We start from the raw sequence: 18,134 nt of genomic DNA, 5'->3' as shown, positions 1-18,134 counted from the left end.
TGTGGATAATTTAAAAATTTTAATAATAGATTATATTATAAAATGATTATATATTATTATAGATTATAATTATAGAATTGCATTGCAATAATAGATTAAATTACAAAATATTTTAGATGAATTATAGATTTTTCTCAAATATTTGAGAATTCGATACCAGTTTGGGCCATCGTGGATAGCACAATTACTATAATCGTTGTCCACTCCACACCGGGTGCAAAAGACCTGAATTCGAATCTCATCAATAACGAGAGAAATTTTTATGGACCTTTTTCACAATGTGGCCGAGTTAATGTGCCTAAAAGTGCCCTCATGGGTAGCACGGCGGGTAGGATCGCCGTCCTCTCCACACCGGGTGGAAAAGACCTGAGTTCGAATCCCGTAGATGGTGGGAAGGATTTTTATCGGTATTTTTCACAACGTGGCTGAGTTAGTAGGCCTCAGGCGAGGGTAGCATGGTTTTTTTCTCCAGGAAACTCGGGTTTTTCGTCCAGCAAACAGAAAATCGACCTCAGAACACACGCAATTTACAGATAATATACAAGGAGAAACATGGCCTTAGTCTCCGATGCTCTTACTTCCAATAACAACACCGCATAAAAGCCCTACAACAACCAACCATACTATAGTTTGGCACTGCTGTGTGGCTAATTATAATAATTTTGAAAAATTAGTCAAATTTTTACGCATATTTGCTATCTCCTCCCACATTGCTGTACTTTTTAGAGGTACCCGTTCCAAAAATTCGAAATTACTGGAGAATTCAGCCAATTTTTGTAGGTATGCATGAATCATTTTATACGTATCAAACATTTAATGTTTAAATTATGTCATTTCTTGGGCACGAATTTGTAATCAGTTAAAATTTTGCAAGCATTTAAGGGAAGAAATTTTTCTTCAGTGACCAGTTTCGATCGTCTGGAAGTAAATAACTTATGACCCATGCAATTTTCAGAACATTCAATTTTTAGTAATTGCAATGTCAAGCACACTTGCGTACCATGGAGGTACGCTTTATTTACTAGTGATTCAAAAATTTATAATAGATTTTGTCGGCTTTTCTTTCGCAAGAAAAAAAGTGCCTTTTAAATTGTTCGAAAAATTTTATTCCTCAATCGATTATTTAGTTTAAATTTAACCAGCGAGTTTTTGAATACGTCAATAATCTGTATTACGTTACATCTTCTATTAAAGAACAAATTTCTCAAAACTACTAAGTTTGAGGCGACCTTATATCCTTGAGCAAGATCAATGGATATAAGGTCGCCTCAAACACAATACAGATACCTGTCCACTGTCAATGTGGATTTCACCTTTTGGTCGAACAGGAGAGCGTTGTGCAGTACCAGCGAGAAAAGAAGGATGGAAAATGTATTCCCAGCTGTCATCCTTATTTTTTTAGAACCAGCTCTTTGTGAACTTAACAGGCATAAATATTTTTTCAGCACTGGAAATGCGAATGCCTTTTGTAAAGTCTTTTTTGTAATGCCTTTTGGTGGATTTAATTTGAGACCGCAAACGAATTCCTACAGGAGATGATAAAAACTGCTCGATAAACCATCACATTTAAAATTTCAGAACCCTTGCATATTTATGAATCTCGAAAAGAAGCTTCCATGGTTGTTGTAGGATTTTAGCGCATCAGCAATTTAGGCCATATTGCGCCGTAAATAACATGTCTATAAATTACTTATCTTCTGTGGTCGATTTGCTATTTGATGGACGAAAAACCCAAGTTTCCGAGAGAAAAAGAGAAAAAAACCATCCTACCCTTGCCTGAGACAACTCAGCCATGTTGTGAAAAGAACCTATAAAAATTCCTCACGTCATTGACAAGATTCAACTCAGATCTTATCCACCCGGTGTGAGGAGGACGGTGGTTATATCAACAGTGCTGCCCATGAGAGCAAACTTTCGTGACACTACAGAAAAACATTAAAATTGGGACGTCTGATACCCTGACTTTAAGTCCATGAAGATTCAAAGTACTTTTCGGTAAGAGTTGCGTGTATATTATGGTCGGTTTATCTAGTTTTCTGGATGAAAAACCCATATTCCTGAGGGAAGGAAACCCTTCACTACACGCAAAAGGCTGACTAACTTGGCCACCACGTGAAAAAGCGGCGCATAAAAATTTCCCCCGTTTCGCCGGGGTGGATTCAAATCCAGATCTTTTCAATACGGTGTGAAAGACAACTATAATCACTATGCTGGTCTTGAGGTTATCGGCCTATGTTCCGCGTATAATTTTTTGTTTTAGTCCGTTCCATCTATTGACAATTCAGAGAAATTAGCTTTCCCGTTCTGAATTATCTTCCTAAGAATATAAACCATTTAATTGCATAAACAACTTATTTAAAATGTCCATGTTTTCCGACGGTCGACTGACACTTAGTAAAATTCACATCTCTGTAAACACCCCTATTGACAATATATTTTTATCTGTATGCCGAGTTCTGCCTGTCTGGTTGAAGTCAACTGAAGTAATACAATAATTAGCAACCATTTTGCAACTTAGTAAGTTTTCTTTGTTTTTACTAGCAGAAAATGTAAACAGAGAAAAAAAATTTTTCTTTCATTACCGGCCATTGAGAAAGAATCCTCAAAATAGCAACTTCAAAGAAAACTACCTTGTCTGGCTAATTTAACGATCCTTAGGATAAAAGTGGCTGTCATCTTCAGTGACTCTAAGATTAATTGCTCATTAGAGTTCCTTGTTAGTTGCTTGCCTTACTGCAGATGAGAACCCGTATAAGTTGCCTCTCCTTGATAGATAATTCGAGATTTCTAGGGAGAGTCTTTACCAATGGAGTGAACTGAATAAGTAGAACGGCAAACAAATGTACCTTATTATCTCTATTATTTAACTGGAATTTTTTCTTCGACATTGGATGATTGTTCCCCTTTAACCGTAATAGCAGTTTGTTGCTTATCGGAGTTCAGTCTTCTTTTATTAAAGTAAAGTTTTGCATAACTTTACCTTATTAAAATCCTTTTCTACATCCTTCATGTGTCCTCAGCAGTGTATTCCATAAATTATTTTACTCCTGTATTTGTACAGGGTAGTATGGTAGTCCATTTCTACAGGAAAAATTATTTACGATTTTTGAAATAGGAAAATTTATTTGCAATCATTGGATGTAATCAAGACGAAAAGATCTAGGAGATATGATTCAGTTTGACATGAAATTTTTCATGCAGTGTAAGGAGGCTGATAGGAAGGCGCATGGTATTCTGTCCATGATTTATAGAACCTTTGCTAGTAGGGAGAAGAATGTCATTATCTGTCTATGCAAGATAATGGTTAGACAGCATTTGAAATATTGCATTTGGGTCTGGAGATTGCACTTAAAAAACATAGAACTTCTGAAAGGATTTAGAAAAGACCACATTGTTAACGAGTACAACTCCATGCACGTATGAAGTTTGCCAACTAGATAACTACCGGGAGAAACTGGTTAGGTTGTGTGCTAAGCGCTAAAGCAACTAAAGATACAATAGGTATATCGTGTCGGTAATTTCATGTATTCCAGGTTGGTTTGCCACTTGCTGGACGAAGAACCTGAGTTTTTTGGAAAAAGCCATGCAATCCTCGCTTGATACCGACTAACTCAGCCGTGTTTTGAAAAAGTCCATAAAAATTCTTCATTTCATTAAAGAGAACAGCCTTTTCAATGCGGTGGTGTGGGAGAACAGAGATTATAATCTGGGCTTCTCGTGAGAGCCGGGGAGATCTGGCTGGTGTATAAGGCACTGAAAGGGTTGAATAAAATGAATGAAGGTGTGTCTTCTCTCGTACAAGAGATACGAACCAAGGGGCACAAATATAAAATCTCAGAGAATAACAGAAGACGATCTCATGAAGTTCACCTATGAGCAATGGGTTATCGAACACTGGAATACACTCCCAGCGTGGCAGATGCAGTGAATCTGGTTAAGTCCAAGTGAAATTGAATAGTTACTTTGTAGGAATGCATAGAATAAATATTTTTTTAGTTGGTGCAGAAAATGTCCGCTTCTTCCTTGCACCTTTTGGCTTTACTGATATTAATACCAAAATACTGTGTAGCCTTTCAGAGCATTCTGGTAATTTATTTTTTACCACCGCGCCTCCCGAAATATTTATCAGATTGCATTCACCATTAACAGATTCACAAAAAAGTATGGACCTTATAATTCCCCCCCCCACCACCTCCCCTCATGGGTAGCATAGTTGGTATAATCGCCGTCCTCCCCACACCGGTTGGAAAAGACTCAAGTTCGAGTCCGGCTGATGACGGGATGAATTTTTATGGTCCTTTTTCTCAACGTGGCTGAGTTAGCCGGTCTCAGTCGATGGTATCATGGTTTTTTTTCTACTGGAAACCCCGGTTTTTCGTCTAGCAAACAGAAAATCGATCACAGAACACAAGCAGTTTATAGACAGTACATACGGAGTAACATGGCCTTAGTCGCTAATGCTCTTAAAACCCTGCTACAACATATAAACTAAACGTGTAAAGTTACAAACTGTTTGGTTTATTTACATAAAAAATAATGTAAAAGAGTGGAATCGTTCCTTTTCATTTTATTTTTCATTGCTTGTGAAAGGCATATTTGTCCTTGTTGTACGGTTTAAAGCGCGTCAGCAACTAAGGCCATATTGCCCCGTATATAATGTCTGTTAATTCCATGTGTTCTGTGGTCAATTTGCTGTATGAAAAACCATGCTACCTTCGCTTGGGACCAATATTTGTGAAACTTTGGGAGATTGGAAATGAAAAACAGATAACAGCACAGAACTCAAATCTAGAATGGACAAGAGCCCGACAACAAGGAAAGGGTGAAAAAAGGTTGGTTGTTGGGTTTTAGGAAGAAATCGATGACGTCTGCTCATAGAATAGCTGTTGCATTCGCATCTCCTGAAGAAATTCGTCACATCCCTTTCCTTGACTTTAGCAGCAGTATAATACCAGTTGAAATTTTTCTTGTATTATGTAATTTGACTTTCTTACTCCCGAGTAATCCGTACTGAAAGAACGAAACACCAAACAACAATCAAATCGAGATAGTGAACACAATTGTATCACACAAGATTTTACAAGAAACATCACGGTCTGTTGCTGTAATCCTCCTAATGTTGGTTCTAAATAATAAGTTCCTACTGCAACGGACTTTTATAACCCTGTATTTAAGTAATTTGGTTAATTCAGTGACACAATGTTATTGTCACACTTAACTATTTATCCTTGTACCTTTGTTCGTTACTGTCAACAAATAAGGTGGAACTTAAATATTTGATACTGATAAGATAAAATATCTGTACAACTGATGTCTGAAACACACAACTAGTGGCATGCGGTTTGTCACTCTCTTATCAGCAGTTGCCTGGTCCTGTCTGGAATGTAAGTGTCAACTTTTGGAACTCCATGATAAGAGTTCTCTTTTATCGCGGGACCATATAATTAGGAATCGGGCTGGTGTTTTTCATATTGAGAGTGGAAACTTTGGGAGATTGAAAATGGAAAACAGAACTCAAATCTAGAAGGGACATGAGTCCAACAACACGGAAAGGAGTCGGAGAGAAAAAAAGGTTGGTTGGCTGTTGTTAGGTTTTAGGAGCATCGGCGATTAAGGCCATTTTGCGCCTTGTATATTGTGCATGTGTTCTGAGGTCGATTTTCTGTTTGCTGGACGAAAAACCAGAGTTTAAGGGAGAAAAAACCATGCTACCTTCGCCTGAGACCGATTGACTCAGCCACGTTTTGAAAAAGGCACATAAAAATTCCTTCCGTCATCGACGGGACTCGTACTCAGGTCTTTTCCACTGGGTGTGGGGAGAACAGCGATCCTACCAACTGTGCTACCCACGAGGGCATAAAAAAAAGGTCAGTTCTCTAGTGTCACAGGGGAAAACGGAATTATATAATGAAAATACACACCAGTTTCGTGGAAGAAGAGGTGATAATGGACATTGATACTGACTTGTATTGAAATGCACTTTTATAGTTAAGCTCTGTTAATAAAACAAAGTAATACCTTGACTGTTCATCGCCAATCTATAGACATAAAAGATTGAGTGTCAGCTTCCAGCCAAAATATGGATGGAATGTAATATAGAAGTGGTAGGAGACGGGTAGCTTTACCTGTATGCCATAGAAATGAAAGGCGACCATATTCTCAGGGAACTTTGGATGAGCTTGCTGTTGCAATGAGCGAGAACGCAGAATCCAATTCTCAGGGAACCATATTCTCAGGGAACTTTGGATGAGCTTGCTGTTGCAATGAGCGAGAACGCAGAATCCAATTCGTATTCATCTATTAGTGACTGAGCGGCTACTGCGCAATTAAAGCTTTCTTACTATCAAGTAATCCGTACTGGAAGTACGAAACGCACCAACGAACAATCAAATCGAGATAGTTAACACAACTGTCCGCAAGGTCTGTGTGGAAAAGGTCTCGACTCGATTCCCTTCAATGATTCGAGGAACTTTTGTAGGCTTTCTTTTTTTTTTTTTTTCGAACTGCGGCCAAGTTAATCGGTATTAGGTGAGTGCGTTGTGGTTTCCCCTCCACTCTATTTATGTCCTCAGTAAATTGTATTAAATTATATGGAATAGTCGGTGGGGGGGGGAGTTAGAATGTGCATTCAAATACACAAAATTTTGTAACAGTAGGGAGCCCCGGAGTCCAGCAGTGACTTAGAGAACTCCAACTAATCTAAACGCAATTCTGAGCTTACAAAACTTCAGTACAGGAGATTTTTATCCCTAATTTTCTGAAGAACGTAGCATATCGAGATAGTATATCAGATGAAATTTAGGATATGAAAAGCTCAGCGGAGTAATTTCAATCACCATTCTCCCCACACGGGGTAGAAACAACACAAGTTCGAATCCCGTTGATGACGCGAGAATTTATGGGCTCTTTTCACAGTGTTGCTGAGTTAGTCGGTCTCAGGAAAGGATGGCACTGTTTTTTCTCCCGGAAACTTGGATTTTTATTCCAACAAATCAGGTAAGTTGACCACAGAACACAAGCAATTTACAGATGTAACACAGTACAGTATCGTCTAAGTCCCTGATGCGCCTGTGACAACAACCTCTTAAAATCTTATAATACCAAAAATTTAAGAATTTTTTTAATGAACATTTCAGTAGAATACAAACACATTGTACAAAAGACGCTTCACTTGCTGTTATTTAACAAATTAAATAATTGTGGTATACTCTCAACGCTTTCGTAATGCACTTTATTTGTTCCTGAATTTTCAAAAATGTGAAATATAATACGTATTTAACGTTTCTGCTGTGATTAACGTAATAATTCACGATTTGTGTGTTTAGTAACCGGATAACAAAAAATGAGCAAATACCAACTTTAGAGCGATATGACCATTCCATTTCTGCGCATCCGCCACATTATGTTATTTTATAGCGTTTTAGGTACATCAGCGACTTAGGCTATATTGCCTCGCGCATAATATGTCTGTAAATTGCGTGTGCTCTGTGGTCAATTTTCTGTTTGCTGGATGAAAAATCCGAGTTTCCGGGAGAAAAAAAACACGCTACCCTCGCTTAACTCAGCCATATAGATCATTTATTTCTCCATCAACGCATGACAACAAACGTAATGTCCAGTATTTCAGTGCATAGTTAACTAATAATAACTGCTCGATTTCTGTGCCCGATTTCAATTAAATTTGAAAAGATTTAATAAATCCTTATAAAGGAGCCAAATATAAAATTTCATGAATATCTATTCCCTTGGAATCGAATTATTACATGCGGAAGGACGGACGGACATTGTGAAGACGCTTTATGCCTATATTCTAACGCTCCTAAAAATTATACTTAAATATTTATTATTATTATTATTATTATTATTATTAGCCATAAGGTGCAAGGAAGCCTGAGGCTTATGCTGCACTAGCCAAAAAAAAAAAAAAAAAATCCTGTGTTACCCTGATAGAGAGAGAGAGAGAGAGAGAGAGAGAGAGAGAGAAGTAGAAGGGAATCACCAAGAAAGCAAGAAAGAGAAGAATGATGATATCCAGCTCAGGACCCTGGGTTTGCCAAGCCCATACTCACCAGATGTGAGCCCCTGGGGTCAATATAATAAAGCTTTCTGCAAAATGAAGTTAAAATACACAAATACTGTATACTGAAAATTCAATTAGGATCATTTATTAAAAATGTACAAAAGATATCAACTGTAGTATTTCGAAAATTAAATAAATAAAAATAAAAATAAAATTATAACAAATCCTCACACAGTTTATAATAGTGTGAAAAATAAAAACTCCATTTAGAAAATTTCTAATTCTGAAAGAGTTAGCCTACATTCAATAAAAGTTTTAAGTCATATTTGAACAAGACGAAGTAATTTAAGTACTTTTCAAAATGGTGTCAGTTTTCTTATTGGCAGCGCCAATCATGCTTTAATTTCTGACTGCACTGGGAACTGTGAAACATGATCTCTTAAAAGATTCGCAACTATTGTTTTAACTGCGTATTTGTACGAACAAATATTGAAACCCAATATTCTGATCAAACTACAAGCTATCAAGGCTCATATGATGTATACAAACATTCCTTCTTATAAATGAATTTACGAGAAGGACTATTTAAAATTAAAGCTACAAGGGACTTCATTTTCCTTTATAGTAGTTTTACGATTTTTGTTTTATGCCAAAGCAGTTAAGGCTATGAGGCGTAGGTGTATTCTTTCTTTAAATGCGTATATTCTAAGCCTCTTTTGCTCGAAAAAAAAACCTGAGTTTCCAGGTATGAGTGGGAACAGTGCAGCCTTTGTCCCAGGCTGACAACTCGGAAAGGTTTGAAGAAAAGGAGCACACACAAAACAAAAAAAAAATAATAAAATCCGATTCACAACTGAATCTGAATAAAAACCCGAAAAGATATCTTTCTATCTTTTTTCAAGGTGCACACTCCACCTTCACAACGAGTTGCCTCGGCATCGCACTACCCCAACCTTAAAATGGTGTTTTTCATTTGCATATGCATTATTTATTTGAAATAAACGGCTACATTATGTATAAAATAAATTTTCAGCTTCTTACAAATAAAACATTACGGTGAATCAAACACTACCATGTTAAAAGTTAAAAAAAAATTGCGTGACGTAATTAGTGAATTGCTCCTTAATTGAGCGTGGGGATCAAAGCTGTTATCAGGAAGTATTATGATACGAGGGCGCTGTTCTTTGGAACGAAGTCATATTCAACTTTTTTTTCTTTTCTTTTTTTTTTTGCATTTACTCTACTAACCTTTCCACATAACCTTTCTAGAATTTCATTTACCTTTATAATGGCGGTTATGCCCTAGTAGTATTATAATAATTAACTTCTACATATGTAATAAAATCAAATTACCATAGCTCTGTTTCTCTCTCAAGTTATTTAATCAATATATAAATATCCACGAGGAAAAGGATATTTCCTCCTGGATATTTAAGAGAGAGAGAGAGAGAGAGATAATGGTACTATTTTAGACCAGCTAAAACGAGAACGCATTCCTGCATAAGAAAGGCTTTATTGCAGAAACCCTAAAATTATTTACATTAATAAGATAGCGCAGGAATTTCGCTGCGTGTTAGTTATTTCAGGTATTTCAGATGGAAAGCTGTTTATTTAACTTTCGCATTCCATTCTAAATACTTACATTTGCCATCTTTAGAATACAGTGCATTTACACGTCACTTCAGGCTGTAGCAAACGTTCTCTGGGATTCGTTTGCCCTGTGAGCCACGAGCTTAAAATTGTTGGGAGATTTCTGTCGTTTGCTCGGTAACTTCACTTTATTCAGCTTAAAATTTAGCCCCAACTCGCCCATTTCCAGGGTAAAAAAATAAATATAATTCCCGAAAGGAAAATCAGCGCACAAAAATAAATTAAGCGAGCTGTTTGTATGAAAGGATGTAATTTATCTTTTAAGATAATTAATGATCGGAAAGGCATAGTGTTTAAATTATTGTGTTGTTAAATGGCTTCCTGATTATCAAAAAAAAAAAAAAAAAAAAAAACACTAGCAAAAATAAAAGCATGCAGCAAAGCTTTGATTCTATAGCTTTCGAGAAAAATATCATGTTCGACTGTGTTTGCACAAATATAAATAAATAAAAACAAGAAAGTCGACAGCCATTAGGGTATTTCATATATCAAGAAGTTAGCAATTACACCGAGTGGCCACTTTATTAGGTGCACTTACCTAGATCCCCTTCCACCATCCTTTTAGCTCCCAGAGCAGATGGTTGGATGTTTCAGATATTAAAAAGTTAGTAATTACACTGAGTGGCCACTTTATTAGGTGCATTACCTAATAGCCAATAGATTCCTCCTTCACCCTTTTAGCTCTTAGAGTAGCTTAGATTCGTCGTCGACGCAATGCACTCTGTAATCTTCGGGTAGCCCCTCTCATCAAAGAGCTGTTTCTGACCACTGGAATGATGGAAACTGCAAATAACATTCCGATACACCAGAAACATAGTTGTAAGACTCCTCTAGTGGTTTTAATGTACACTTGCAGTTCCCGAGAAACCTGTACTGGCGTGTCTGACGCCGACTACCATGCCACAGTCAAAGTCACTTAAAAAGGTCCTTTGTGTGTGGATATCATGAAAAAAAAAAGATTCCTGACGCGGATATAACACCAACCAACCATCAATTATTTAATAATTCTTTGCTGTTATTGAATTTTTGGAGTATTAGCGACTAAGGCCATATTGCTCCGTGTATACTGTCTGTAAATTGCGTGTGTTCTGTGGTTGATTTTCTGTTTTGCGGGACGAAAAACCCGAGATTTCGGGAGGAAAAAACCACGCTGTCCTTCTTCTGAGACCGACTAACTCAACCAGGTTGAGAAAAAGAAAGTACCATAAAAATTCTTCACGTCATCGACTGGACTCGAGCCCAGGTCTTTTCCAGAGTGTATGGGGAGAACAGCGATTCTAACAACTGTGCTACCCACGAGGGCATTCTATGCTGTGTGAATCCTCTCCAGGTCTTCTCTTCTGACTTAAAATAAAGTAGGAGAGAGACAAAGAGTTTTAAATATCCATTTACAAACGGGTCAAAGAAAAGTAAACTGATAACACAAGAACTTATGAACGTTATCACTTACTCCTGAGGTATTCTGAAGATACTGCGTTTACTTTGTTGTTTTGAACAGCAGCTACAACTGTTATCAATTTTAATCTTAATTATTATTAAGTTGATTATTATTTTTTTCTATTTACATCATGATAGATCTCATCTAATAATATATTCTAGTATTAAGATCATTGTCTTAACCGAAAACTGACTCTTCAATACATCAGAACCGTATTATAAATGATTTATTTCATGATAAACAACTCCAGAGAAATTATTTGGACCGGAAACTGCTATACGCAAGTCATCAACAGACTTTCCTTAAAGTTAAGCATCTATCCCTCCCCTCCCTCTCTCTCTTTCTCTCCTTTAGTGTTTCTTTAGAAGAGTCAGATTCTAAATCCTTCTTCTGAACTGACAATAACATATGATGAAGTTCTCCTATAACGTAATTCTCTCTTTCTAAAAGTGAGTTCGCCACTTTTAACGTCCACAGCACCATCGAAAAGCCGTTAATATTCTAGCAAGAGCTAACAGTCACGGCAGACATCATATGCTCTGGTGAACACTACGCACAATTACTCCTCAGTGCATCCTATCTGTCTTATCTTTATTATGTTTCTAGAGAGGGATGGAATTTTGCAGTCTCTCCCTTTCTCCATTAAATTTTAAACAATAGCGCTCTCCAGTACCACAACTTTGATGTCTAGGAAGTGTCAGATCAGTACGCACCATTATAATAGAAGATTAAATGGTAGGAAATTACGGGTATTTCTCACGTTGATGCCAACGATTTCAAAACATCGGAAACGAAAAGCAAAATCTATTCGTCCTTGTATAGTTTAATATTAACGCGCAAGTAGTAAGTCATGGGACACTTTATCTTACTAAACGTATCCTGTGAGTGTTAGAATACTATTCTGTGAAATGAAGGATAACAGTATCCGGATAATTTAATCTTTTTAAATCGACTTAAATGTAACTTCCAGAGTAGTGATTTCCAAACAGTGATTTCAACACTGTTGCGAGCTTTAATATAATAAATAAGGTCCTTTTAATAATTAATAACAGACAGTAGTAGCCTATTAGTATCACTAACGACCAAAAGGTGTATTTTTTTTGCTTAAGTTTTTGTTTTTTGTTTTTTGCAAAAACAAAAAACAAAACAAAAAAATAAATAAAACAAGGTGTGTACCCTGTACGCACGAAGGATGTTTTATTTTATGTAAAAACATCCTTAGGAAACACGCACTTAAGATTGTATTTTCAACACTTTTCAAATTCGATAGTAGACAACGGCCGACCCGGATAGCCAGGTGGGTAAAGTGCCTGCCTATCAACCCAAAGGTCGCGGGTTCGAATCCCGCCTCGGGCTTGGGTCAGAGTAAAATGCAAAAACTTTGGGAGGTGCATTAACAAAAAAGAAAATCAAAATTTTTTAAATCGAACAGATAGAACCGAAGTTATGAACGATGTAACGTTTCATGCTCACGCCCGCTGCTTACTCTACCGAATCAACGTTAGTGACTGAGTTAGCATTCGTTAGCGTAATTTAGGAAGTGATATATGTTAGGTAAAATTCCCGGCTATATTAGGACTCATAGCAATGCGATTTTTTTTTTTTTTTTTTTTTTTTTTGATCAAAATAAAAAAAAAAAAAGCATACTTTTTTGTTTTGCAAAAAAAGTTTTATTACATTGGTTATTAGCAATCTAAAATCACTTCAGTTCCAGTACCAATCCAAAATCACTTCAGTCAGTTCCAGTAACAATCTAAAATCACTTCAGTTCCAATTAAAATCTAAAATCATTGCCGTTCCATACATTATTATTATTATTAGCCATATGGTGCAAGGAAGCCTGGGGTTTATGCTACACCAGCCAAAAATTAAAAAAATCTGAGTCAGAAGTAGAAAGGAATCACCAAGAAAGAGAATGATGATATCCAGCTCAGGACCCAGGGTGTACCAAGTCCATACTCGCCAGACGTGAGCTCCTAGAGAACATCATGATATTTTACTGATATTTAAATAAATTTTCCGTTCTTTCTTTAAAAACTATATATTACTTTCGCTTCACACCGAAACAGTATCTAGTCTCGCCTCGCCTCGCCTCGCCTCTTCCTGTTTTGTATCTCCCCACTAGTTTTTCAGGGATGTTTTTAACGCCGGTTATTAACACTGACTTGTCGTTCGGATAAAATGCATTTCTATTTGGTTCAGTGCGCATGCTTTCTAAAAGTAACTGCGTTGTTTAAGCCACAATCTAAACTTACGCTTAACTGATAACTGGCGCGTGCATACCAGCTGTAATAACGCTTCCGTGAATTGGCCAACGAACTGGAAGGAAGACGTTATCTGATCAAACTCAGCATTGTTGACTTTGAGAAGCGAAACTAATGTTTTCCAATTTTGCCACTTTATTACAGCTTCTAAGTCAAAGACAAAAGGATTAAAAGACATTGGCTTAAAGACCATAAACGACCATAAACATTTCCACGAAATATAGAGGCGTTTCTAATTAAAGAATCGAACTGTGATAATTACGAATACAACATGTGTACAGTATCAGAAAAGTTGATCCACCCTAAAAGAGTTAATGGAATTTTCTGGAAATTTGCATGCCAGTTGGGAGTGAAACTTAGCATGATACAAAGCTGTTGACGTATCAGTTGACACGTGCCATCATTAGTTTCAAAAGAAGACCGAATATTGGTGAGTCAATTTGTCACCGAGGTTTTAAGGTATCTAGATCACGTGTGTAAGCAGCGTCGCCAAAATGAATGCTTCTAAACGCGGTCGCGTAGTAAAGTTGATGATCCACTCGTCAAATGACACGGACCAGCTCCTAGTTGGTCGAAGTTTGGGTGCACATGCAACCGTTAAAAAAACGTTAAAGTCTGAAGAACGGTCAGTTCGCTAGTTGGTTGCGTTTGACGAAGCAGCCTCTTTGAGAACGATGGTACTTCGTCACTGGGACATCGTGTCAAGAAACACCAATAGTAGATGACTAGCAAAGATAGCAATGGTTAACGTAGAGGTTCGTGTTGACCATTGCTTCGATTTTTCCCCTCCCCCACCCACTAAAGTTGCAGATATATAATGTGCCACCCTATCTCTCCCTCTAGGACAGATAGGGTGGCACCTTACAGCCATTCAGGGGGATATTCAAGTGATGCTGTGGCAGACCCCAGGGTTTCTCCCATTAGCCGCTGTTGTACATCTTGTGAAGAAGCTTGCGCCAAAGCCGGCCATTTTTATGTAGTGTGTTGAGTGTGTAAGTGTAATGATATGTTCTGCTGTTGTGTTGTCGGCCGGCACCTGGCTCTTAGCAGGTGGGAAGCAGCAACACCTGGTCACTGCGTCCCACCCCATCCCCGCCACGTGGAGGCGACCAGGATCTATTATTGTCTCACTGCATCTGCCTAGCACAAGTCCCAAGCAGATGCAATAGAAGAAAGTATTTAGGTTGGAGAAGTATGGGAATTGGTAATGGATGGGGAAAGAATAGTAAAGCGAGGGATCAACAGATGGATCCATCGGAATTAGAAGAAATGGAAGAGAAAGCAAATAAACAGAAAGAGCCCCTTACAGCCATGTCTTAACCACATTAACCCATAGAGGCTTTAAAGAAAGAGTTAACCCAAGAATGAAGAGAATATTAAGTTTCATTTTGACTTAACGCCAAGAAGAATAAAGTGTAAAGTGTGTTAGCTGTCTAACGGCACCAGGGGTTCCCCCAACTCCGCATTGTGTACTCTGTTTATGAAGCACAGTAGTCTGTGGAGGCCAGAGATTTAAAAGTGTGTGGGATATGGTTATGTCGTGTAGTGTTATGTTCTGTTGTTTCTTTGACCATTTAGCGGTTGGTCCCCTAGTGGGACCCACCGTTGCCCACACTTAGACACAAGGAGGCAGGTCAGGTACACCCAGTAGATAGATTATTTTGGTACTCTGGCAGGCCTGCCACCTAGTTTCCAAAGATTTCAGCGGCAAGGGCCTAAAACAAAAAAGTGGGGACTGAAAGCTGGAAGTCAGAAAAGGCCGAAATGGAACTTAAGCGAAGGTGAGATTAAATTTTTGGCTTTGGCTCTATTGTGCAACATTAAGTTTGGGGAGTAGTCGATCGATTTAGTTACTTATATGATCTGATAGTAGTGGTGGGGGGACTGAAGGCTAGAGGGACAGGCAGAAATATGGGAATGATAGGGAAGGCGTCCCCAGAAAAGTCAGTGGAGGCTGGCCCCACCAGGAGAAGAGAGGGGGAGGCATTGAGGGGGGAAACAGAGACCCGTTCAAAATAACACATAGGCCTTTAACGAAAACAGTTACTTATTTTTGCTGCATCATTTTCGAATTTCGTTTCTTTGCTGCCAGATTTCTCATTCTTTTCAGCAAGAGGTAGTTGAGTTGGACAGTATTCAATTTGTTGATCGTTTGTCCATATTCAGCATCCAGTTTTTCTTTTTTTTTTTTTGTCAATTTTCACGTATCATTTAATTTTGTTAATGTATATCTTCATTTTCATAGCCTGTGGATAATATTCCTCCGATTTTCGCTTATTACAATTTCCGTTTAATATAATCAAAATTCAATTCGCAAACGTGATCACAATAACTGGAGCTTACTGTAATTATTTTATGTTTAAGTAAAACTAAATGCAGCTGGAACCAGCATAAAAAAAAATAATAATAATAAATGCTCGCTCGTTCGGATTATTGAAGTTTATAATTATTGCCGTTCGGATTTTCGACTCTCTACTGTATATCCTTATTAGAAAACAGAGGACAAAGCATCATAATTGATGCTTTGTCCTCTAATATAAAGGTATTGCTATGGAAAGGTATTGCTTTGTCTTTTAATATAAAGGTATTGCTATGGAAAGATAGTGCTTTAATATAAAAAAGTGTTCCATAGCAATACCATTCCATAGTAATTCCTGAGATATCATTAAAAGTATTGTTTTAATTAAAATTCCCTTCTTTGATTTTTCAGCGATATCTTAAAGGTGTTGTTTCAGTTAAAATTAATTTTATTTATCTTCATTTGTATTCTTGTTTTTATTCTTGTTCTTGTCTTGTTTGTTTTTCCCCCCCTATTCTCTATCCTTTCATTATTCTTGTTTTTTTATTTATTTATTTTTAGGGGAAGAAATAAAAGAAATTGCTTTCCTAATTATATATTTGCTGATAAGCAGCTCATTCTTCTTAATGAGTTAGTTCTTTCGTAATTTTAGCTTTAGAAAATAAGGCTACTCTGTGTTATGTTTTCCTGTCCTTTTATAATGAATTGTTAGCATGAATAACAAATTCACTTAAGTGATATTATTCGATTAAAACAATATTAATTACTTCAGGATGATTCGTGAATAAACGTTTCTAAAGAGCCAGAGCCCAAGCGCTAGTACTATCACCGAAGGAACTACAGGTTTTCTAGACATCGATAGGAAAATATAAGGCAGAGAAGCACTAATTTTTTTAAAACTATTCAATTACCTGTGTTGAAACACTACCCCATTTCTTTATTAGATGGTCTTTGTAATCTGACTTTGGAGACAATAAAATATTGTATTGTATTGTATCGTTGTCTATTTTTATCATATTTATTTTCATTTCCCCTTAGTTTCCTTATACATTAAAGTCCTATTATATTTCTTGTTTTAAGTACAAAAATTGCGCATATCATTCATTCTGCCATTTTGATATATGATCTGATATGTGTTTTTTTTTTTTTTTTTCTTTTCTATCAAAGAATACAAAGTAATTTATTAACGTACACATCCGGTTGTGATTTTGCGACTTCCAGTAATGATTAAAACGTCACGCGCGAATACGTAACATCGCCACCTACTGGCAGTTTTGAGGTTGTCATGAGGATAATAAAAAATCGAAGGGAAATTTAAGTAGGCTTGTGGAATAAGTATTGTTAACCCAAGGCAGGGTTAATGCGGTATGAGTGTGTTAAATGCCTTGCAATCATATAAGGAAACGTAAAAATAGCTACATAAGAATATCGATAAGAAGGTGAAGAAAATAATTAATTTTTTACCAGATTTCATGTAATATATTTCCTTTACTTATACGTAATTTAATATTTGTTGACTGGCTATGTATTGTAAAGGAACATTATAAATGGGTAAAAAAATCAAATCGTCTCTTTCAAAAATGACTGCACGTCCATATAAGGCAATATCGTGTTAAATTTACAAATATTATTTTCTACATATTCAGAGGTTAAGAGTATGTATATCACATACTCTTTTGTGGATTTATTGGATGATTGTTTTCTGCAGCAGCATGTTCGAGAGGCAACCAGAGAAAGTAACACTCTTGATCTGGTTATCAGCAGTGATCATTCGTGTATTAAGAATTTGCAGATAAAGGAACCACTAGGTGGCAGTGATCACAGTGTGCTGAAGTGGGATTTACTCAAAGAGGTAACTACCGTCAGGGGTAAAGGAAAGGGTTTTTGCTTCCGTAAAGGGGAGTACAGTGGTCTCCGACAGTTTTTGAATTCTGTACAGTGGGATCAACTGATGATGTTACAAACAGTAAATTCTAAGTGGGAAGCATTCAAGGAATTAATCGTGGAAGCTACTAGACTTTATATACCGATTAAGAATTATCGTTCAAGGTTTAGGCCTAAATGGTTATCAAATGAACTAATGAGACTCGTGACAGAGAAGAAAAATGCATGGGATGCATATAAATTATCAGGTGACGCAGAAGCCTGTGGCAGATATAAGCTAGTCTGTAATCAGGTCACAAAGGAGGTTCGGCAGGCGAAGGCGGATTACGAGAAATCTTTGGCAAAAGATGCTAAGAAAAACAGTAAGGATTTCTTTACTTATATAAACTCTAAAAGGAAGGGGATGAATCTGATTGGTCCACTTGACATCGATGGTTCGACTGTTGATGATCCTGCTCAGATAGCAAACAAACTGAATGAGTATTTTGCATCTACATTCACACATGAGGAGTTATTAAGGTTTGAAAATGGAAGAAGGTTATCAAATTGTAGTAGTGTGCTTAATGATTTTGTAATAAC

Source organism: Mastigoproctus giganteus, chromosome 5 (genome assembly GCF_048544385.1).
Source record: "Mastigoproctus giganteus isolate SK-2022 chromosome 5, ASM4854438v1, whole genome shotgun sequence".
NCBI classification, from domain to species: Eukaryota; Metazoa; Arthropoda; class Arachnida; order Uropygi; family Thelyphonidae; genus Mastigoproctus; species Mastigoproctus giganteus.
The sequence above is the reverse complement of the archived record's forward strand: the minus strand, read 5'-3'. Positions refer to the sequence as shown.